Here is a 23,815-nt window from a genome sequence, read left to right on the forward strand (position 1 = left end):
AGCAAAGCTGTGGTAGTCCATGCTGGGTTCCGCTCTCACAGTTTGGGAAATTAATTATACCGCTGCGTATATTTTAAAAGGCTCACCTGAGATCACATGCACGCACCTGTTCTGTGGTCTACTCTGAACCACACTGGTTTTTATTTAGTGCGATTCTGCTTCCAAGGTGTCGAAAACGTCCAGAAGAGAAGGAACAAAGGATTGTTGTTTTTTTCTTCAGTTTACCACTGGTATTTACCATTTATGGGTTCAACCCCCAAAGTGTTAAAATTGATGAAGAGCGCTTGAGTTCAACATGGAAACCTTTGCGCGCCAAGTGTTTGTCAGGTTGGTTGGACAACATCTGAAACCTCCTTTCTCTCCTAGACTTTCTGCATTGACACTTTGACATTCACGCTGACTTCACACAGCCAGGTGTGTGGAGGTTAGAAATCCCACATTCAAAAGGAATGCCATGTGTTGTTGCTGTCAGATTTCCAAGCTCGGACTGTGACCGTCCAGAATCTTTGTTCTTCCTCCGTCCTCTGTACCTCAGCTCAGCTGCAGCGGCAGGAAATTATAAGTTGTCAAGATAGCGTCATGACCTGCATTTTCTTTAGTTATTGTTTTGCAGTCGACATGTAGTTTTGCACCACGATCAGTCCATTTAGTAGAGTTTCAGCTTAATCTAACAAAGTGACAACATGTAATGTATTTATTTTACACCTTCAGTTAATATTACAGGAAAGGGGATTAAACTTTAAAACTCTACTATTAAATACCCCGCGTTCAACCACTAATCGAAAATGTCTTTGAGAATATCCAGCGGTTACCCATCGGCTGCGAGGTGTCACCATCCGTCTCCGTATTCCTATAAACCTTGGAGTGGTTTGGGGTTTTTCCATTAGTCGGTGTGACTGTTCTCACTCCAAACAAACTGCACCACATTAAGCGTGGACCAGCACACACAGACTCGCATTTTCACCGCCAGGCAGGCCTGGTGTGGTTATTTGTTGCAGAGCCAAGTGTGAATGCTGTTGTTCTCATTTTAACTAAGAGAGAGCGAGTGATCCCAGAGTTTGTTTTAACCGCTCCAGACATTCTTGGTGGTACTGTGCCCCAAATCCTCACGGCGGAATGTGAGAACAAGAGAAGAGAATAACTTCTTTTCTTTCTTTTTTTTTTACCCATAGAAAAATGACAAATCCAAACGATCAAAAATGTCCTACAGCCTGCCAAGCCTGCCTCTTGAATTTTAACTGGAACAGAACACAATAAGTTTTTTTTTATAGTATTTTTTTATCCACATACCTTGGGAAGTAATGGTCATCATCACCCTTGTTTGGCCGGCAGTGTGCTGTTTACGTTGGGCCCCCAGACGGTAAGCTGGAGCTGTCTGCTGGAATCATTCTCAAGGCCCCCTCGAGTAATGATAGATGACAAGCTTCTGTGAGGAGGAAAACAAGTCTCCTGGTAGCACACAGAGCCACTCAGACAAAGGTGCCATCAGCCAGCAGCCTGCCGCACTGGCTGCGAGGAAGGTTGAGGGGGTGGTGGCGAATAAAAGACTGTAGGGGACTCAACAGTAACTAATGAGAAAGAAAGCTACATCTCTCCTGTTGCCGAGTGCAGCGAAATAGAGTGAGGTGTGTGCAGTGACTCCATCCTGGCAGCGAATGCTAATAAACCAAGTGGTCACCTTTTTTTTTTTTTTGCAGCTGGACAAGAAGTTCCAGTTTGTGCTGGTGCACAGATCTGACCTTGACTTTAGGCAGAGCATTAAATTTTAACACCGGTTTTAATATTGAGCTCATGTTTCTATCTATAATCATGATGTTGAGCCCCTGTTTGGGAGTGCTGTCTGGAATAATGGTTTCAGAGCTGGCATGTCATATGTCCACCAGGATAACATGGTTCCTTACCTGAAATAAGTATAAGTTTGGTTTGGTTTGGTTTATTAAGTCCCTATTAGCTTTTGCGAGGGAGCAGCTATTCTTCCAATGGTCTTTTCATTTTCATAAGTGACAAATACAAACCATCTACAAAAGACACATGAGGACGGAGAGGAGTTATTCTTCAACATGTAATATTGAGAGAAAAACTAGTGAGTGGACCTTTTTTTGGATTTAGATTATACTGTTGCCAAGGTCGGGGCTCCAGTTTCTCATTGTGCTTCATTTAGTGTTGAAAGTGATGATTATTCTGTGGATAATTTTATGATTGACCTGTTTAGAAATTGTGGAAAATGACTATTCCAGCGCCCTGGGGTCCCAGGTGACATCTTAAAATGTTTCTGTCAGTTGATGACATCAGATTAGTTTTCTAATCAAGTGATTTAATGAATTACTCCAGCTCCACACGTCCATCACAGACAAAAGTTTTGGTCAAAGTTAACTTTGGCGTGATGACAGACAAAAAGCTCAGTGTCACTAAAATCATTAAAAAAACAACTCTCTGTGGCTCATGAATATTCATGCATAATTTCATGGCAATCTGCCCGGTCATTTCTGAGAGATTTCACTATGGACCCAGTGTGTTTCATGGTCCAACCAACAGCCTTGGGATTTGCTGCCAGTGAAAGAACTTTCACACATGCATTTCTAATCACACCTCCATTTACTGTAACAAACCACCACATGTTGTCAATTCAGTGATATAACATTGAATTGTGCTCTGTTACATTTCACGAGTCGATAAAGGTGTTGTTTAACCAACACTGATATTTTTTTAAAAGTATATTAGAAATTAATAATCCATCCAGAAAAAATGAAATAATGCATAAAGTTTTGTTTCTATTCACATATGCACATGCCTCTACCTAATGGACATCCTGCTGTGAGGGGAAACACACATAAGAATTGCTCAGCTAAGAAGGAGCGGCGTTTCCCAGATGAGTTCTTAAAGGGACAACAAGGAGTTTAGGAAAGCGAAGTGTTTTTCACACTACATTTCCCATGAGCCTCCGCACACATTGTGAAATTCTTGGACCGGCACAAGACGGACAAAAGCGAATACATTTGCCAGTAATGTTTTCATATAATCAAGAATGAAAGTCGGAGTTTTGAAGATGATCAGATACCGTCGTAGTTCCGACCATAAACGGCGGTTCAGTGGCGTTATTCCCATGACCCGCCGGGCAGCGTCCACGAAACTGAAAGTAGGAAATGCTGGGCAACCACCAATTAATAATAACAAAATAACTATAAAGACAAAACGATATACTTATCGAAAATGTACCTATTAACAAGTGAACCCTAACCAAATACAAACTCCTTGTCATCCCTTTAATGCCCTTATGCATGATATCTGCCCTTACGATCAATGATAGCCATGATGATTCATTTTATGTGTGCTTGATGTGACAAACACATTCAGGAACACACTTGTTATTCCCCTCACTTATTTTCCTTCTTTTTATTATTTTTCTTAGCAGCTGTGAGCACACATACATAAAACACGTATACGATGCACACTGTTTTAAAATCTCCTTGCTTAGTGTGACTGGAGTGAGTGTTTGGTCACTAAGAAGACTTGCTCAGTCTTACATCTCCTTCTTAGTGAAAGCTCATCTTAAACTAAGTGCAACTCTGGGAAACATGTTTTTCTTTCATGGGAGGCTTAAGCGTGTTCTAAAGAATCTCTTAGCACCAAGATCTTCTTAAATGGAAGTTGGAAACGCAGCCATTAACGGTTTTTAGTGGTGGCTGACGGCCAGTCACGTTGTGGGCTCGGCTCGCTCTCTGCTACACTTTTCAACGACGCAGCTGAAGTAGCCTTACATAATGTTTAACAGTCTGCTTTTTGAGTCCACTTGAGGATGGGTCCGCACCTATCACCATATTTAACGCGTGGAGTGCTCACCTGCTGACGAAAGGGAAAGCAGCCTTGAGAGGGGCCATTCATCTGGATGCTGCATGCTGAAGTATTTAGCTGTACGGACAGAAAATGATGGGGTTAAGTCTCGGGTAAAGGCATGTTCTAAGCAAAGTAACGTCACTAATGATGTGACCTCCGACCTGGCCGTGATGTCTGATATTGTCTTTGCTGCAGGGAGCAGTCAGGTATGCAGGAGGGAGTTAGAGCGAAGCAGGGAGCAAGGTCAGGGTTTTCAAAAGCCTCTCCCCCGCTGCCATTCATGAGACGACCTCTGGTGCTCACAGCGCTCGGCTTCTTCCTAAGTAATAAAAATGGCTTCCTTTCTCTCCTGTTCCAATGCCAGTACCAAACCATAACCAAGGTGCAACATAAACACACATACATAAGAGCCCATTACAGTCACACCCACCCGGTTATATTCTTGTCACACAAACAGTGAGACATTGTCTCTTGCACGCCCCTGGAGTGATTAAGACGTACGGCACCGCAGGGGTCGGCCCACGGTTAAAGGAGCATAGAATCCTAAGAGGCTGATACACACAAACGCACACACATACACACAGCGGGGGTTTGGCATGGCATCTTATCCAGGCCATTGAGGCTAATATCTGTGAATGGGTCATGCTGGCACTTTCAGCAGTGCTATCAGTGTTGTCTCCTTTCCTTAAAGTGCCCTGAGGGACTGCACGGCATAAACACATCATAAGGGAGAGGAAGAGTATGGAAGTAGTTCTCCTGCAGTGGCCTCACTCAGAAGTGAAGAAGTGGAAATAAGGACAATACTCCCACATTGAAGTCTTTTCAGTTGAACTGTCTGATCATGTTTTGCTCAGAATATAAAATGTCTCCAGTTTGCCATTTAAAAGATCCGGTGCTCGCTGCTCCGGCGCTATTATGGACTCACGGTTGTGTCTGAATAATCACTTTTATAAGCTCCATTGTGCTGTGTTTCCAATAGAACATACAGTAGCATGCAATGTTGAATTGGCCACAAAAAAACCCATTGCATGTTCTTTGTGGGGAAAAAAGTGGTCTGAAACTGTCACCCAGTTTGGAAACATTTTTTTTTAAATTAAATTCATGAAACTTTTGTTTAACTAGAAAGAAAAATTGAAAAATCTCCCTCCTACTCAGCCCTGCCTGTACAGGATAGGCCACAGTGACATTGAGCTAAGGACGAACAACACATGACAAATCCAGCTGAAATAAAAAAGCATCATTGGATCTCATTGTGTTTAGCATTGCCAGCTGCAATTTATTGATAGAACCATGAGCTGAAGAAATACCAGGCTTTAGAAAAGCACACCTGCAATGAAAAATCATTCACTCCAACTGTCAGACATAAAAAACAAACAAAAAAAACATGCTCTACCGGGTTGTATTCATTTATTGAAAAGCCCCTCTGAAATATCTCCCTTTTTTATTTCTCATTTTAAATTGGCAATTCAACCGGAGATGGTGAGCCGATGACATAACGCAAAGAGAAAGCTGACGACTGTTTAGTATCTCCAGCTGTCCGTCCATCCATCTACTCATCCATGAAATCCTGTCAGCCATGGTTTCCCTGAGCCCTCTGTTACCAAACCTTCATATCCCCCTTCGGTGAAGATGTCCTGCAGCCTGACGATATCAGTGTCAGCTTCCTTACTTAAGAATATCTACACCTGAACGCCCTCACATGCAGCTCGGCCTTCATGCAACTGATGCCATATTGATTTTTATACTGGGTATCTGTTTTGTGGCTATGTAGAGGCAGTGTGGCATATATCACATATAGTGCGTCATTGGTTGCTATGCTATTGTACAGTAAGGTAGTCATCACAGCAGATGTGGTATATTGTTTCACTTAACGTCTTGGGCAGTGCAGAGTTATAGGTCATTTCATCTTTGCAGAGCTTTTTTATTTATTAATTGCTTTTTTTGGGGTGTCGTAATTTTTTTTCTTCTTTTTTTTTTTTAAACATCTGGCCCAGTAACGACTTGATTTATCGCACTGTCAAACATCCACGCTGACACACAGAAGACAGTGCCCACACACTGTGATATGCAAAGCCTGAGATGGAGATAAAAACCACTACTTAATGCTGTTGCTTTTTTTTTCCCGTTGCCTTTTGAACTCAGCCGAGCATTTGAAAATTTTTCAGCTGACTCAAGCTGTTTGGTGAGTCAGAGATATGATTTCCTCTCCATTTGCCTTCTGGATCGAACTGTTGCACAGTGTGGCAGCTCCCTGTCCAGCATCACTTCAAAAACACACTGACATTTTGAATAGCCTCGGCCCACCCGCTCCAGCCGGTTTTTCAGATTTACAGAGATACATTTGAAAGGAAAGCAATTTCTATGCCCGCTATAGAAACTCCTTTTTAACATTAATTACATTGCAGCTCTGTAAGGACCAAGTGTTTCTCCGCCAGAATTAATTTCCCTACAGGGACTCTTATCAAAGAATTCAGATGTACCTTCTTATCATCTGTGGTCAATGGGTCTGTGTGAAAATTTACTCTGAATTAATTGCAAGTCTCATCTGCCAAAATTTTTATTTGGGTATCTCCCTAATGTTGACTTAAGCCTTAACAGCCATCTGCAGAGTGCAACTCATTATGGCACATATCTCTATCCGTACATATGTAGGGGATGTCTCAGATGTTTTACGACATTCTCCACTGCTGTTCACAAGCATGACTAAGGTGCCATAGTTGGCTTACACACTGGCTCGGCTCGAGGCGATGAGAAAAATGAAATGCATTTTCCACTTAACCAGGGACGTAAAGCGCTTGTGTCATTTATCTGAATGGTTATTGATGAATTATTTCAGATATGCGAGAGCCGAAACCGTCATGAAACAACTGAGAGATCACTGGCATGCGACAGGTCATTATGCATTTAGCCGGACTGCACACAGTTTGCACATTTGGTGCACATACGTATAAGACCATTAAAGGGTCCTCATGCAGTTTTATGGACTGACACTTGTAGAGCAGATGTCAAAGAGATCCTATAGGGGCTCAGCAGAGGTGACCCCACACTTGTTAAATGTGCATTCCTGCACCATGTGTTATTTTCCTCAACTCTGCATCAAAGCTTCTCCCAGAATCCTTGCATATCGCTCAGGCAAAACAAATCAACCTTCAGTTTAACTCCCGCTGCTCGCTAAAATAATCAAAATTCACATCAGCCTCGCCGCTCGCACAACCCAACAGTCTTTCCCTTCAAGTTGTAAACTGAAAAATGGAAGTGCTGCTTGTAAAATTGATTTTGAGATTGAAGCAGAGATTTGTGTTGATAAAAAAAACTTGACACTATAGCATAGAGAATGTGAGCCGGGAAGTCGGTGCAGTATGCAGTGAGCGTGTTGACTGAAGTGTGCTTCAGCTATCAGCGAGCAGGTGTTCTTGGCTTTGGAGAGCAGTCGAGAAGCGTTCTCTATACATATTGACCTTTTGCTAGACCAGCTGATGAAAGACAAACACGTGCGTCAGCGAACAGTCTATCAAAACGCTGGCGTCTCGCAGCGCAGTTGTCTCGCAGGTGTTCCTAAAGAGATCCCACCTACAGATTTTATTTAATGTCCTGATTTCAGACTGTTGACAACACACCGGATTTTTAAAAAGAAACCAGTGTGAGTTCACTCGAGCCTGTCACAAACCTTTTTCACCGCCATTCCATCTCATCACACCACTTATGCTCCACTCAACTGTTTTTGTGTGGAATATGATCTACTTTTTTTTTTTTCTTTTTTTGCTTCTGTCAAACTTGCCACCACCCACTGGGATCAGATTAAAGCAGACACGTCGAACACAACACCACTGAGATGCACGCCTGGAGCAAAGCATGCTGGGATGGAGTGACACGTACAATGTGCTGCTCTATGACAGCACCATTTAAATCATCGGCCCATTCAGCTGTCTCCTGTAATTGCTGAAAATCTGATTTGGATGTATGGTTCGTGGGGCATTTCAACGCAACCATACTGATATGTTTTTTTTTTTTTTCCTCTCGTACTCTCCAGGATTATTGCTGCACATTCATCATTCCCCATTTTCTGTCCACATTTCAGTTGATGATGACGTTTCTCGTCGTGCTGAAATAACTTCACAAAGTCATAATGTACGTCCTTTTCTACTACAAACTTTTCAAAGGCAGTGTTTGAGTACAGTATCTAACCAGATGAGCAAAAAAGGGGAGATCCTCCGCGCTTCAGCTTGACGAACTCTGGACCGGTGCGTCTCAGGGCTGGAGACGAGCAGTGGAGACAAAGGGAGGACGCTGGAGCACACGGTCAAATAATAAACATTTATTGAGGTGCGGCTGCTGACGTTTCGACACAAGGTCTTCTTCAGAGCAAACGGAGCTGTTCAGTGGACGGGGGATTTAAATCCCGTGCCTGCATCTCTGATTGGGAGAGCAGGGAAACACGTCATATCACAACGGCTCACGTGATAGGCTACCACAGCAATAATACAAGTGTAATGAATACAATAAAGTTACAATGTATACAGAGACATGATTTCAATCAAGAGCATGATTAAATATACAAAGTAGTAACAATAGTACAATAAGCCACGTAAGGGCACCATTCATAAAAAACAAGACAAATTCATCTCTTCGTTAAGACCATTTGGCTCCATGGTGTTTAGGGTAAAAATCCAGAAGGCTTCTCTCTGCAGGAGTTTTTTGATAATGTTGCCACCTCTCGATGGTGGGATGATTTTTTCGATCCCCCAGAATTTGAGGGTGGCAACTGAACCATGTTTGGCCTGATCATAATGCCTGGCCATTGCATATGTCAGGTTTTTAGTCCGGATGGCATTTTTGTGTTCAGCGATCCTGACTTTGAGTTGTCTTTTTGTCTGTCCAACATAAACTAAACCACACGGACACTTCAACATGTAAACAACATGATGCTGTTACAGTTAATAAAGTTGTTAATCTTGTGAGAATTTTCCTGTGCGTGGGTGTGTGAATGTTTTTAACGTTAGATGTGTTGGAACAGTGAGCACAGTGCCGCAGCGGTGAAAGCCTGCAGGTGGAGGTGGAAGCCAGGAGGAGGGAGGCGGCACACGGCTGTCAGAGTGGACGAGGCGGTCCTTCAGGTTACGTGCTCGCCTGAAAGTGATGAGTGGAGGCTGTGCAGAAAAGTTCTTAAGGGATGGATCACTTTTAATAATATGCCAGTGTTTTTAAAACAGTTTCTTTGATCTGACTGGCCATGGGATTGAAATTCGTGGAGAAACAGAGGCGAGGGGGTGATGCGGGTTTAGGTTTTTTAACCAGGAGGGCGTGTCTGTCGGAGCAGGATGCTCTCTGATAGGCTGTTTCAATCAACGAATGGGAATAGCCTCTCGCTCTGAAGCGCTCTCTCATAGAGTCTGCTTTGATGTTAAATTCTTCGTCTGAACTACAGTTCTTTCTGCGGAGTCTTAGGAATTGGCCGGTGGGAATATTCTTGATAAGTTGTGTAGAGTGATTACTGTCTGCTCTGAGGAGTGTGTTTCTACTGAGAGGCTTGCGGAATATAGTTGTTTGCAAGCAGCCATTGTCCCCTTTATAGATGGTAAGGTCTAGGAAGTTGATTTCTTTGGGGTTACACTCTCTTGTGAAAGCCAAATAGTCAGTTGTAGAGTTGAGATAATTAAAAAAAGGCATCAAGTTCATCGAAAGTCCCTTTCCAGATAACAAAAATATCATCGATGTATCTCTTAAAGAGAGCAATTTTTGAGAAGAAGGGATTTGAAGAATTAAAAATGAATTTCTCTTCCCATAGTCCCATAACTAGACAGGCGTATGATGGAGCAAACGAGCTTCCCATTGATGTACCTCGGGATTGAGGTAGTATCTCCCCTGAAATACTTAAAGAAGTTCATGGATAGGATCATTTCAGATAATGACAAAAGGAATTCCTTGTGGGGAGATACATCAAAAACATCACCAGAGTGCTTGTCTAGGAAATGGGCTAGCGCTTTAATACCAACATGATGTGGAATGCAGGTATACAGGCTCTGAACATCAAAAGACACCAATAAATCATTATCATCGAATTTCCAGTTTTTTAATATACTGAGTATATCAGTGGTGTCAGAGCGAGAGGCTATTCCCATTCGTTGATTGAAACAGCCTATCAGAGAGCATCCTGCTCCGACAGACACGCCCTCCTGGTTAAAAAACCTAAACCCGCATCACCCCCTCGCCTCTGTTTCTCCACGAATTTCAATCCCATGGCCAGTCAGATCAAAGAAACTGTTTTAAAACACTGGCATATTATTAAAAGTGATCCATCCCTTAAGAACTTTTCTGCACAGCCTCCACTCATCACTTTCAGGCGAGCACGTAACCTGAAGGACCGCCTCGTCCACTCTGACAGCCGTGTGCCGCCTCCCTCCTCCTGGCTTCCACCTCCACCTGCAGGCTTTCACCGCTGCGGCCACTGTGCTCACTGTTCCAACACATCTAACGTTAAAACATTCACACACCCACGCACAGGAAAATCTCACAAGATTAACAACTTTATTAACTGTAACAGCACTCATGTTGTTTACATGTTGAAGTGTCCGTGTGGTTTAGTTTATGTTGGACAGACAAAAAGACAACTCAAAGTCAGGATCGCTGAACACAAAAATGCCATCCGGACTAAAAACCTGACATATGCAATGGCCAGGCATTATGATCAGGCCAAACATGGTTCAGTTGCCACCCTCAAATTCTGGGATCGAAAAAATCATCCACCATCGAGAGGTGGCAACATTATCAAAAAAACTCCTGCAGAGAGAAGCCTTCTGGATTTTTACCCTAAACACCATGGAGCCAAATGGTCTTAACGAAGAGATGAATTTGTCTTGTTTTTTATGAATGGTGCCCTTACGTGGCTTATTGTACTATTGTTACTACTTTGTATATTTAATCATGCTCTTGATTGAAATCATGTCTCTGTATACATTGTAACTTTATTGTATTCATTACACTTGTATTATTGCTGTGGTAGCCTATCACGTGAGCCGTTGTGATATGACGTGTTTCCCTGCTCTCCCAATCAGAGATGCAGGCACGGGATTTAAATCCCCCGTCCACTGAACAGCTCCGTTTGCTCTGAAGAAGACCTTGTGTCGAAACGTCAGCAGCCGCACCTCAATAAATGTTTATTATTTGACCGTGTGCTCCAGCGTCCTCCCTTTGTCTACAGTATCTAACCCTCTGATTTTTCACTGCGGTGCTTTGATAAAAATAAAAAAAATAACTAATTCATAGGGAAAGTAATGCAGGTTATCTGTTGATTAAAAAGCAGTTTAATTACCAAGCATTATCAAGCATATGCAGTACTTGGAAGTGCCTACTGTGCAGTAAAACATCTGATTAGGTTACGTTAAGGTATATGAATAAACACGAGGGGAAATGAACCAACAAATGATACATTAATGTGCTGAGCGTGATAATTAACGCCTTTCCTCTCACTTTCTTGAGAGTAAATTAACTTTAACGTCCAGGCTCCATCTTGGTCACACCAGGAAAAAGTTTGTTTTTTTTTAAGTTTGCCTTCCTCTACTTCAAATATGATCATTTTTTCATCCCCATGGCAAAAACATGGAGCAACTTTCTGAGGTAGAAGTTCCACTTCCCTATCATCTCTGGGGAATGAAGTTTTTTTGACATGCCTGGAGTGATTTCTGCACATCCAAGCAAAGAGCTGACAGGGTCACCAACCTGTGAGCCACAGTCACTTCCCCTTACATTGCACCCATGCCGTCTTTCTTCTACCCACTCTTCCTTTAGAACTTTTCTCTTTTTTTTTATCTCTTTACCAATTCAGCCACTTGTGGGCTGAGAGGGCCTCTTGTTTTGGTTGTGAAAAATCAATAGCCATTATAGGAGGGAGAGAAAGAAGAAGAGGAGAAGGAAGAAAAGAGAGGGAGAAGGAACACAGTGGAGAGGGAGGGAGGCAGACTGCTATCCCTGTCAGTCTGACCCTGCCTGACGGCTGTCATCTCCCTTAATTGCTTTGCTAATATCATCCCCACTCAGCCTGGAACTAGGTCAGCAAGGCCCCTCTGCTGGAGCTGACTTCAGGCTGTCCTTCTTCATGATCTCTCCCTCTCTCTGCCTTTTTTCTTCCTTTTTGTTTCCCCTTTAGGCCTGTCTCGATTAGAATAAAAACATATACAGTAGGACGATGAGAAGGATGCATTGTTTCTGAGGTGACCCGGGTTTGAATTAATATAATCAGAAACCAGCAGTAGATAATCATTCATGCACCCTGCTCTATTCTGGGATGGGAAATAGGCTTGCCAGAATTAACCTTTATATTTCCCTCAGGTGATGCAGGAACTGCTTTTTCTTTGTCTACCATCTTTCTGCTGTTAGCACCTTCAGGTCAGACTACAAAGCTTCTTTGTACCGTGGAAGCTTAGCATTGATAACTTCAGCAAATAACCTATTAGCTGTTTTGTTGGATGTTGGTTATGATAATGAAAATTATAGAATAATTTATTTATTTATTTTTACAAATTAGCATACCAGTGGTTTCATCAAAAACGTGGCTCAGCATCACAGAATGGACTATAACTTTAATGCAACAGACGCAGTAGGAACTAACTATCACTGCTGTTGTTTAGCAGGGTAGAAATTTGTGTCTTAGAGGATTTAAAGCTGCAGTCTATAACTTTTATACATAACCATTTATTTAGATGCAATAAAAATAATTGCCCGTTTGGCAGGCGCGGATTGGCAGGATGTTATGTCAGGAATGTTGAATCAGCAGCAACCTCTCAATCCTCCTCTGCTCTTCTTATTTCACAGGGAAATAAATAGGAACCATTTGACCAGTGAGAGGTGTGCCGCAGAATTCAAACATTGTGGAGCCTGTAACTCTTGAACACAACCTGAGCAGCCTCGGAGCTTTGAAAGAATAATAAGTTTATTTGTTGACGCGTAAATGTCCACAGATTAATCTTTTTTTTTTCTTCTCTCTCTCTCTCCTCAACTCGTATAAAGCAGCTTAATGAAGACTGGAATACCAACTGCATCCTAGTTATTGCTGCCAACGCACCGTGCTCTTCTGTCTCAAATCACTCGATGCTTCAATTATTTTTACTATCAAGTAGGTTTGCATAACAAAACATTTTCTGAGATGAAACTTAATTTTCCCTTCCAGCTTTGCTTGGCAAACTGTCCGCTGGCTAAAGAAAATAGGCACAGTGGAGTCGGTGTTTCTGTGGCGGGGAGGGAGAGAATATTATGCGAGTGTTGGGGATGAAGCACAGAGCAGCTGTTTTCTGCCTCAGGGAAAATGGCAATATTCTCAATGCGATTTTTTGTGAGTCTGTTATGGTTCAAAGCATTTTTTCCATTTGTCCAGCGTAGCTTGTATTTCTGCATACTTGTTTGACCTTTAGAGATAGTTCTTAGAACACTAAAAGCCTCACATCTTGGTTTGTTGTGTGAGCTTTGATATTACAACAGGAGTATTGGCATCTTAAACAGACAGAAACAGATTCTAAAAACTGCCCAGCAACCTGAAATCCAACCTCGGACTGTTGCACTTGAACGCAACAAACAAATGAATTAATAATGGCAGAGATCAGCGGGAGAAAAAGCAACAGTTCCACATGATTGGTGTGTTTTGAAGCCAGATCGCCTCGTCTGCAGCGTCTCTGTTGTTTACATCCAGGATCGTGGCTACAGGCGGCCATTTTAAACAAGGTAGTAAAGCACGGACAAGGGACAAGGGGCTAGTAATTGTGTCAGTGGTAGGGCTCTGAGCCAGGAACTGTCAAGCCCTCATACTTTCCCCCCGCTCCTGGTTTAATGGAGCATGTTAGGGCCAAGGTGTGTTGCCCCGGCCCCAGCATAGGCTCTGTTCAAATGGCATCCCGTCTTTCTCTGATAGGCACAGTGGAACAATAAGCCTAAGGTGGAGCAGCTGGAGAAAGCATTAGTGTAAGACCCCTCCTGCAGGTTGCCATTTCAGCCTCGCTGCCCACCGTTTGCTCCCACAATAAGACACCTCTCTTCACGACCTATAATGGTAGCAATAACCGCGTTTTGTGCCTCGAGGTTGTTTTGTTTCAGTTGGGTATAAATGTACAGCTGATGCCGAGGTGCAGCGTTCCCACCTCCAGGTGCAAATGAGCATTTGGAAACCCGCAGCAAACAGTCCGCTGACCCCTCCCTGCGAGACCAGGCAAAGGTTTTTTATTTTTCACTGCATATCTATTCCCCGTCGGGCTGTAATCTTGTGTCTGTTGGCCCACGGTCATAGATTCCAAGCACGGTCCAAAACGAAGCTTCCCCCTTCATGGTAAAGAGTGAAAGTCCAGCTGTCACCCAAACTGTTTGGTTTGGAGGATCTTTGGAATAAAAGCCGACCCTCTTGGTAGCACACGGCCTGTTGTTTCGGAGCTGCCATTGGTGGGAATAATGCCCAGATTTCACAGATTTGTGGCATCACTGCTCAAACCACATCCAGTCTTGGTACTAATGAGTTTTTGACTAAGACACATTGCTCACAGTTTCTCTGCCTCCCTGTGCCTGCATTTTCTCCTAGCTACCTTTTCTTTCACTGCATTTTAATGCTCAATACTTACAGATAAGTGTTTTGATTCATCAATCAGAGTTTATTATCCATGTATTTAGAATATATTGAACTATGACACCACTTCAAGCAAGTGAAAATGTTGAGTGCTGCTTGCATGTCTTCTGAGGTCAGTGTTTGGCCTCTCCTGTGGAGACGGTAAAATGCATTTCAAGGACTGAATCAAGCTGTTTTTAACTCTTTAACTGATCTTTTTGGTCTGTGAAAGCTGAGCATTAAAGTGTACACACTTGGACAAATGTCGATGTGTTCGCTGGCTGATAACCTACTTTGGTCCAGACTGTAAGTATCTTAACAGTCACTGGATATATTGCCATTCAGTTTGGTAGAGGATAAATGCTGAAGGATGAATTCTAATGGCATTGATGATCCCCTGACTTATCTTCTAGTGCCACCATGAGGTTTTGTGTGAAATGTCTCAAGAACTATTGCACCGGATTACCATGAAATCTTCCTACAGACATTAATGTTTCTGCCTTGCCCAAGTCAATTATTCAGGCAGCCAGATGTCAAGTAAGTTGAGTCTCTTAGTGATAAAAGTCTTTTTTTGTTTTTTACAACTTTTTTTTTCTCTCCAATTCCAAAGCTCTGGTAGTGAGCAAAATAATCTTTTTTCTAGAAGAAATAAACGGTAATGAAACTTGTCTTGCTGTGAGACAGTGTAACACCCAGAAGACTGCAGAGAGCACAAGTCCAGGAAATTGCTCTGGTGCCTCCAACACATTTTTTATCAGTGTCTGCTGTGTGCCCAACCAGCGCACAGGCCCGGCTCGGCCCGGCCCGGCATCTCGTGTTGATTAACCACAGCTTGTCTGGTGGTATAGCACTTTCACCGATCGCTCTCTCAGTGCAGCGGCATCTGCAGCTCACAGCCTCAGTGTTTGCCTCATACCACCGATCCCATTCAGATGTGGATGCCAAAACAATCTGATAGGACGACATTGACATGAGCACTCTGAGGTTGAATTTGTGAGTCTAATTTCCCCCTTTGCTACCCAGCATCCTGGTAAACAGATTTTGAAGATGAGCTTGTTGAATGGCGTTTTCTTCACTATGCAAGGCCACAGTCTCACACGGGGAAATAAACAGCGGTATGTAGAATTGAAGATGATGCTGACAAGGCTATATTAGGATGATCTTTCCATTGCTTTTCAAATGGCTTCATTTTTTTTTTTCTTTTTAGCCTGGATTGGTCTAGGGGTAGTTTATATACAGTATGTATCTGCTGCAAACTGCCAGTTATCATATTTGACATCGCCAATTGACTCCCATCAGCCTGCAGATAGGAGTCGCTTCACCAACAAAGATGTGGGAATGAAAGAGGCATATTTTCTCACAAAACCGCCCACCCAACAGCACCTTTTTAAAGATTTTGTGCTTATTCAGGCAATTCTGGGCTCCCTGGAGCACGTCGAACTCAGGGCCATATTGTGCTTGGAAAATCCTCAGAGCATGAGAGACAAAATAAAATTGCTTCAATCAACCTAGATCATTTTATATGGAGAGCTATGGGGAAACACTAGATAAAATGTAATAGTTCACCTGAAATCAGTCCCGACACACAGAGTAACATTAGCATTACCCTTCCTCATCTCTGGGTCTTTATTGTAATGGGAGAATACATTCGCAGCTGGTTTCTCCGCTGACAGGGCTGCCTGTGTGGCGTAAACCCCCTTGAACTATTGTAATAATTGACAAAACACTGCACAACCAGAGGTGAGATGCTATCTACTCCACACTGGATAATGGACACAAAAATAGTCTCACTCAGTACATCAAACTGTTCAATCATTTTGAAGGATGGTTGCTGGTATGCAGGCTCGTGAAAGTCCTGAAAGAGATGGACTGTATGTCTGGTCCCTCTGTTTGAGTCGAGAATAAAGATGAACTCATTTCATACAGCTGCTGGTGCCTGGTGCAGACTAGCTCTCATCATATACATTTGCTTTTAAATCTGAGGCAGAAGATGCAGTTCTAATTTATTTCGAATGAGTTCAGTTCTGCTTTTTACACTTGTTGTGTTTTCCTCTGGGGGTGGCAATATTGGTGGATATTAAGTTCTTGATTTCACTGAAGTCCAGTTTCTGACTCTATCTCAGAAACAATTGGATGAATATAGGAATGAAGACTGTATAGGTATTCATGATCCCCAGAGGATGAAGCTTGATTGACTTTGGTGTTTCCCTGTTATTAATGTCAGCTACGGGATGGATTGCCATTTACGGCGGGATTAACATTTATACCTTAACTATGCTACATTTTTACCTTAATTGATTTGTAACCTGTTACAGGGAGAATGGAGGCTCTCTGCCTTCCACCTAGCATCTTTTGGCCGAAAACCAACCTTGCAAAATCAGCACCTCCGCCCCGGTGTCCTAGCTCTCATCTCGGCGGCACGGCACCACAACAAGTAGCCCGTAATCTGTTGTTTATGACAGATGCGACTACACAAATTCACATATTGTAACTTGTATATACATTATCTACCGCTCATTGATTGCTTTCTCACTGGCTTTGTTGAACCCAAATGCTTATGGCCAAGAGGGTTAGCAAAACAGCAGAAAAGCCACTGGACTTGCATAGTTCCCCTTTAATAAGTGTTAAACTGGCAAATGTTAGCAGGCTAACATGCTACAACAGTGCAGTTTGTGTATTCCATTCTGCGTTCACATTAACAAGCACAATGGATATTTCTTGGTTGCCATCTTGGCTATACGGCATTAAGGTGGGAGGCGACAAATGTATTTTCATACTTGGCATCGATAGCGCTGATTGCAGCCACGTCACATAACAGGACAGTAAAACAATCATTTCTCAAGACAAACTACAGGTGGTCTGTAATCATGATCAGTTCACAGTGGCCAGTGTTTGAATTTTGGACTAGACTACAAAATCAAAATTGACAGTATGAAGTATCCAGTTTTTCAACATGATGGACATGTTGTACTTCTGCTGATGTTAACATATTACTCAAACTTCCCTAACGCAGTGCAGCCTCCCAGATCTGCTAGCAGACCTGTAGATTCTTTGTCCTCTTAATTTGCTTCCATTTTGCCCTGTAGTTGACTTAAAGTTGTTTTGTGTGGTATTTCATTTGATTTGACTAAAATATTAGGATTTTTCCCCCTGAAAATGACTGGTGTATAAATTTAAATGTAGGTTCTGTAACCTTGTGCCTTCAACATTCAAAACCGGATGTGTAATGTACAATGTTATTTGTTAAGTTTCAAATAAATGTTCAACTTCACCTTCAGGTTGGTTCACTGTGCCACTTGAATATAATAACAGAAGTCCGTCTTTGCAATGGCCGTGACTTTTTTAAATTCAAGTGCCTCTTGAAACCCAGACAGAGAACTTGAGTGAATGTGATATTTAATAGATGAACAACAGAACAGTTCTTTTTTCCAAAGTCTTCAGGTCATGTTAAATAGATGTGTCTCAAATTACATTTTATGATTGGGCTAATTGAAGTGGCCGGTCATTTTTTATGTCTGTGACAGGCGCCTTTACTACCTCCTCGGAGGCGAGCAGGGGGAGTGTCACATCGTGGAAGGACAAGCAGGTTCCTTCATTACTCAAGTCCCCGCACTAATCTCATTTTCTACCTGTGACCAGTCAAAAAAACCTTAAGATTCAGTGAAGTTTCAGGTCTCACTGGCAGTTTTCAATAAGAAAGGGGCGGAGACCGAGGATATTACATTTCCGTATCTGATTAACCTGAAGGTTGAATCAAAAGCCATGCCATTTATTTCTGTTTAAAGGCTCACGTACATCTCATTCTCACATTCTTTATGGATTTGAGATTAATGAATTTCATACAGAATATTAAAGGCTACATAATGAGCAAAACAATAAGTCAGGAACTCTCGCTGTTCATAATAACTAATTAGTGATTCTACTAAAATGTGTTTGTTTATCACGTAATTAATTACCACCATCGCATTATAGCTTGTCTTGACAAGAACTGCACGTAGACCGGTCCATTCCCCCTCTGAGCGTCTGTGTTGCTTTAGTTTCCCCATGGTTGTGATTTGATATGAGATTCGCTAGACAATTTCCAGTTTATTACTGCTGTGTCCAGGCAGTCCCTGATAAGATTAACCAATGTCTATGAATCATAGCTGGAAAGTGTTTGAGGCTCTGGTCAGCGGCTGAGCGTGTACATCCAGGATTGTTCACCACAGTTCCCCTTCTATATGAGCTATACGCCTCAGAGAAACTCCCTACCCAGCAGCACTGTGATGACGTTGTGTTTCTTTCCTGGTCTCGACCCCGGCTGGGATCGAACGCACCAGAGTGATGATCCCTAATCTGTGGAGGCCCTGTGTGTGTGTGTGTGTGTGTGCCTGTGGGGAAAATACTCCCCAGCCCCAAACCCAATTTCCAGTGGAAGATTGAGGAGGCTAACATGCTCTGGGCGAGATGCCGAACTCTTTCTTCTCTTGTCTTGTCTTTTAATCGCATCAGGCTTTTAATTCTTTCATGAACTGCTCTCAGACCTTTTTCTAACCTTTCATGAAGAGTGGGAAGATAAGAGAGCCCAGATTGGTGCTTCAATTTCCACAGTGTGCTGCGTTTCTTTTAGAGGAGACTTTTGTTTTTGCCATCGCAGTTATGGTAATTGTGTGAACTGAGGTGTTGACTGTGACTGATGGTTTACCCTTCCACACACACATCTTTGCCTACGTGCATCCACATGCTTACATAGAGCTGATAAATTACGTGTCGTTGCACTGGAAACAAGCTAATCAATATAAAATGTCCGGCGTCAGTATTGACCAGGAACGTGGCACAGATTGTGAATGAGGAAGAAATCAGATCACACTCGGGTATATAAGTTTTTAATGGCTAACGTGTAGCAGCATACAGAAGGACATTTTTCTTTATTCCTAAGGGGAACATGCATCCATCAAAGCATCTCCCTTTTGAAGCTCTGGGAGCTTTAATCCACTAATGTATAGATGTTGGATTGATGGATATCAGAGGTGTCTGGCCATGTTTACATCATGCTTGTCTTGTCTCTGTCAGCTCAACTCTATAGACCTAATCCTGACAGGTGAAAGTGTTGTCCGCGCAGTCTGTGTGGGCTTCTGGCTGTGATACAGATAAACCACCAGAAATCAATAAACTCATGCATGCGCCAGCGTCGCTCGTGCACGCCTCCCCACCTTTTACCTTCAAAAGGTCAGAGGAAGGCTAGTCTTTTAACTCCTCATTGTGTTGTGTGTGTGTCATGTCTGGCTCTAATGATCTGCATTCGGCTGTGAGCGCCACACCACCACCACCACCACACCACCACCACCACTAGCCGCAGCAGCAGCGGCCCTCCTTCTCCTCTTTGATTGGCCCTGAGATTCCCCCTAAGATGGATGGTTCTATCGTCCTTGACTGGTTTGCAATATGCGCTGCCATACCCTCCCTCCATCCTGCATTTTCGAATCACTGTTCTCCGTTTGATGGCAGGCAATTACTGGGGATTGTTTCTCTTTTGTTGTACATGCTGGTCGGCACAGTGCCCCCTTTTTTTCTTCTTGGAAAGTACTGTCCTGTTTTCCCACTTGACAGATGCACAAAGCTTGAAGACGAGCGTTATTTGACTTACCAAGCACAGAGATTGATTGGTGGTTTATGAGCAAATACAGTCAAACGCGTTGGCAGGTGCTTGAAATTAGTCGTCTTTGCTCTGTATAATCTTCAAACGCTCTGGGAGAATAATTACTGTTTATACTCAAGGCTGGGTGTCTTGTGTTGAACACGACTGGCCGTCACAGTTTGCTCTTTATTTACCTCTTTATGTTGCAGAGTTGTCATGGGGAGTGTATATTTTCAGAGCCGGCGCAAACAGTTTCACAGTAATATTCTTCTTTCTAGCTGCTGCATTGTTGTGGAATATTTGCAGCATAGGGAGGTATTAATGGTGTAACTTTAACACTTCCCCAAAATAGCCTAGACAATTTTTGCAGGTTATTTGGATTTGATAAGAACCTTAATTAAAAATAACTTTAATCTTTTTTTGGGAAAAAACAAATAATGAGTTTAGTCCGGAGCTTGCTCTCTCTGTCAAGGTTTGAGGTATATCCCCTTATCAGACCTGTATCACTGTGCAGTAAAATGGCACTCCTGTCCTGTGGCAGCATGAATTAGTGTATTTGTTTTTTTATTAAATCAATGACTTCAAAGCAGCAGAGAGCGAGTGCATGAAGATGTGTAGCAGCGATGACTGACAGCTGATCGAGAGGTATGGATAGCTGCAGGAGAATGACCTTGATGTCTGTTCATATTTGAAGATGTGGGAAATAATCAGCATCAGCTCCTGGCGCTGAGCAGCAGCAGCGGCGTGCCCCTGACGACTGCGCTGCAAACAATGAACTCCACTGATGCAGGAGGTCGAGTTACAGAGATGCGCTTCAGTTTCTTCTGTTTTTGTTGTGCTCTCCCTCTCTCCCTCTCTCTTTCTCTCTCTTTCTCTCTTTCCCTGTGTGCATTCCAGATCCTGCTGGGCTCCGCCAGCCGAAGGGGTCCCTCATTAAAAATTGCCGTCTCTCCACCATGAAATAACACCCCCGATAGAAGCTTCTCTTGTAATGTTTGTTTGTTTACAGCTATAAAATATAAGATTATCATTTATCTATTATTTGTGCTCAGTTTGGAAAAGACAAAAAAAAAATCAATACCAAAGCCTCTCATTGAGTTGAAGCAACATGTAGTTTAGAGAGGTCCCCAAAAGTTCCAGTGGTAATCATCAGTAATACAAACACCAGCCGCCTTCAGTATTCCTTGTTTTGGTGATATTTACCCGGCGCATGGCGAGGCGGCTGACTTTGTTTGATATTGAAAAAGCCGGGGTTTCAGGTGATGTTAATAGGAGGAATATAGACGTAACCGTGCCCCTCGGTGTTAGCAGTCACCCCAACAGTCTCGGTGACATTCAGCAGTAGGAAATGGCATTTGTGACATTCACTGAGTGAGAGTAATATATTCACCTCGGTTGGCTCATCTAGCCCTCACCAGAGGAGACAGCTGCTATAAAGGCTATGTGCACCAAGTGTTCTCACACTGTCAACAACTTGCTGTAGCCGGCCTGCATGATTTTATCACCCCGGAATGGAGTGAAAAGACAGTGATACAGGGCTCATGCTTTATTTAGAGCTCTTTGTGGAGCGATTTTTGTTTTTCAGCCCATATACACAAAGTAATTTCCCATCATCACATTAATGGGATCTTTTTTACTTTTCCTTCTTTCTTTGCTTTTATCGCACTGCACCACAGTAGACCTGCTTTAACCCACAGCAAAATGCCGGTGGAGGTTTGGCAGTAGGCTATTACTTCCTGACATATTGCAGCGTAGATGTCATTTAACATTTCATTCAAATGATGGACAGGTCTACGTTACGGCGTTCAGCTTGTCATAAAGAGCATTCCTTAATATTTTCTGTTCCTCGCGCTGTATTAGATTACAAAATGGCAACTGCTGCCATTCTCACCGTGCCGATGTGGAAGTGCGATGCTGGTATTTTTTATTTACTGTCACTGCACAGCGTGTGGAGCAGCACCACAGCCACCAGCTACAGTACAGTACAGCAGCTCACCTACAGCTACAGAGATGTAACTGCCAGCCACATATTCCCCACTGCTGCAGCATCGCTCTCATGTCTTCGGGGACATGTACTTAAATAATCATGCCAGTGTTTTCCATGTTGTAGATCATTAACTTGAAATTACATGTACTGCTCAAGCATACGGCGAGTTCTTGGATTGATTCCTCTCCTTCGACAGAGCCACTGGTTTCCATCTGTTTCCTTTCTGAAAATCAACTTGCAGAAACTTAAACTTGGCTTGAAATTACTAATCCATCACACTGAACATTTCATCGCTTTTAGTTCTTGTCAAAGTTACAACTTCACTCACTTTGCCCTGCTCCTTCATTTATTACTCCCTCTCAGCTATGCCTCAGGTCTCCTATCCATTCAGAGCCTTTTCCCTGCTTGGCTCTATTCTCCCATCTGTCTAAAATCTGAGGACCACATTTTTCCAGGTTTTGCTTCATCCAATCGCGTAAGCCCGAAGCCGCCACTCCTCTCACTCTCTTACGGGAGCCAATCACCGAACACCACACTCTTTATTAACCCACTTAGCTGCCTGTTTAATGCACTACTTCCTGCTGCTGCTACTGACGCCAGCACCCAGCCACTGCTGTCTCTGCTGCCAACCAGCAGCAGCAGCAGCAGCACTGACCTTAGGTAGAGTGTGTCTGGTGTGTTTAAGGACCTCTTCTTAAGATCTTACATTTCAGAGTTGTCCGTTCAACACCAGACTTTTCAATAGGAAAAATGATTTGATTCTCATTACAGTTTTCAGAGTGAAATACTCGCTCGTCCTCTGGTTTTGATTTTTCTGACACACAGACAGCTCACAAATGCAGCGTTTTTTTGTTGTTGTTTGTTTAGTTTTTTTCAGCCAAGACTTAAATGTCAGAATGTTGTGTGTCCTTGACCACACAACAAGGAGAGTTTACAAGATGGGCTCTGCTCTCAGCTGCATTGTCACACAACAATAGCATAGCTATGGCAAAATACCCTCTGTACTGTGATGTGTGACCAGTCAGAAGCAAGGTTATCCAAGTAAATATTTGAAGTAATTTCTTTTTCTTTTTTCTTTTAAGTATATTGTTTGGCCTTTTTGCCTTTATTTGATAGCACAGTGAGATAGACAGGAAAGGGGGAGGCAGAGAGAGGGGGAATGACATGCAGGAAATTCGGATTCGAACTGGGGACGCCTGCGTTGAGGACTGTAGCCTCTACATGGGGCGACCACTCTAACCACTGTGCCACGCACCGCCCCTATTTGAAGTAATTTCAAGTAGATGTGTGTATGGTATACAGGTTGCATGACTTCAGATTTTTTAAAGTCGACTCTAATGTTATGAAAGTCGACTAGTCCCTGATGACGTCATTTCATATTTTTCCTGTCATAAATAAAATCACAGGAGGAGGGAAATGCTTTGCAACAATCTGGATTCACTGACAGACAGCTCATGCACAGAAACTACTGTAGTACACAGAACAGCAGCTATATAAACAACAAGTTGTAAATCAGTTTTTTTCGGTAACATACAGTCCTACACTATAGGTGCAGAAGAAGATACTGTAGTCTACTGTCTGTTAAACAATTATGGAGGAAAACGACACACAGTCACAGTTTTTGTTTTTCAATCCTAGTTGGTTGGTTGATGTTGTTTGCTGTGCCGTGCGCAACGTAAAACTGCCTGTATGAGCAGAGTTTTTTTTTTTAATTTAATTTAATTTTTTTGTTTTATTGCCTGTTTACTGATCCATTGCACCACTACTGGCTCTCCCTCTCTGGCTGTTGTTTCAAGCG

At 42.8% G+C, this 23,815-nt stretch overlaps 1 protein-coding gene across 6 annotated transcripts in view; it reads left to right on the forward strand.

The window, feature by feature from the left end:
- klhl29 (kelch-like family member 29) overlaps window positions 1-23,815 on the forward strand; it is a 226,755-nt gene that overhangs the window by 13,044 nt on the left and 189,896 nt on the right. The gene's annotated exons all lie outside the window — the stretch shown is intronic.

This window comes from Trachurus japonicus, chromosome 24, assembly GCF_045865225.1.
Source record: "Trachurus japonicus isolate A0001 chromosome 24, Traja_1.0".
In the NCBI taxonomy this organism is placed as follows: Eukaryota; Metazoa; Chordata; class Actinopteri; order Carangiformes; family Carangidae; genus Trachurus; species Trachurus japonicus.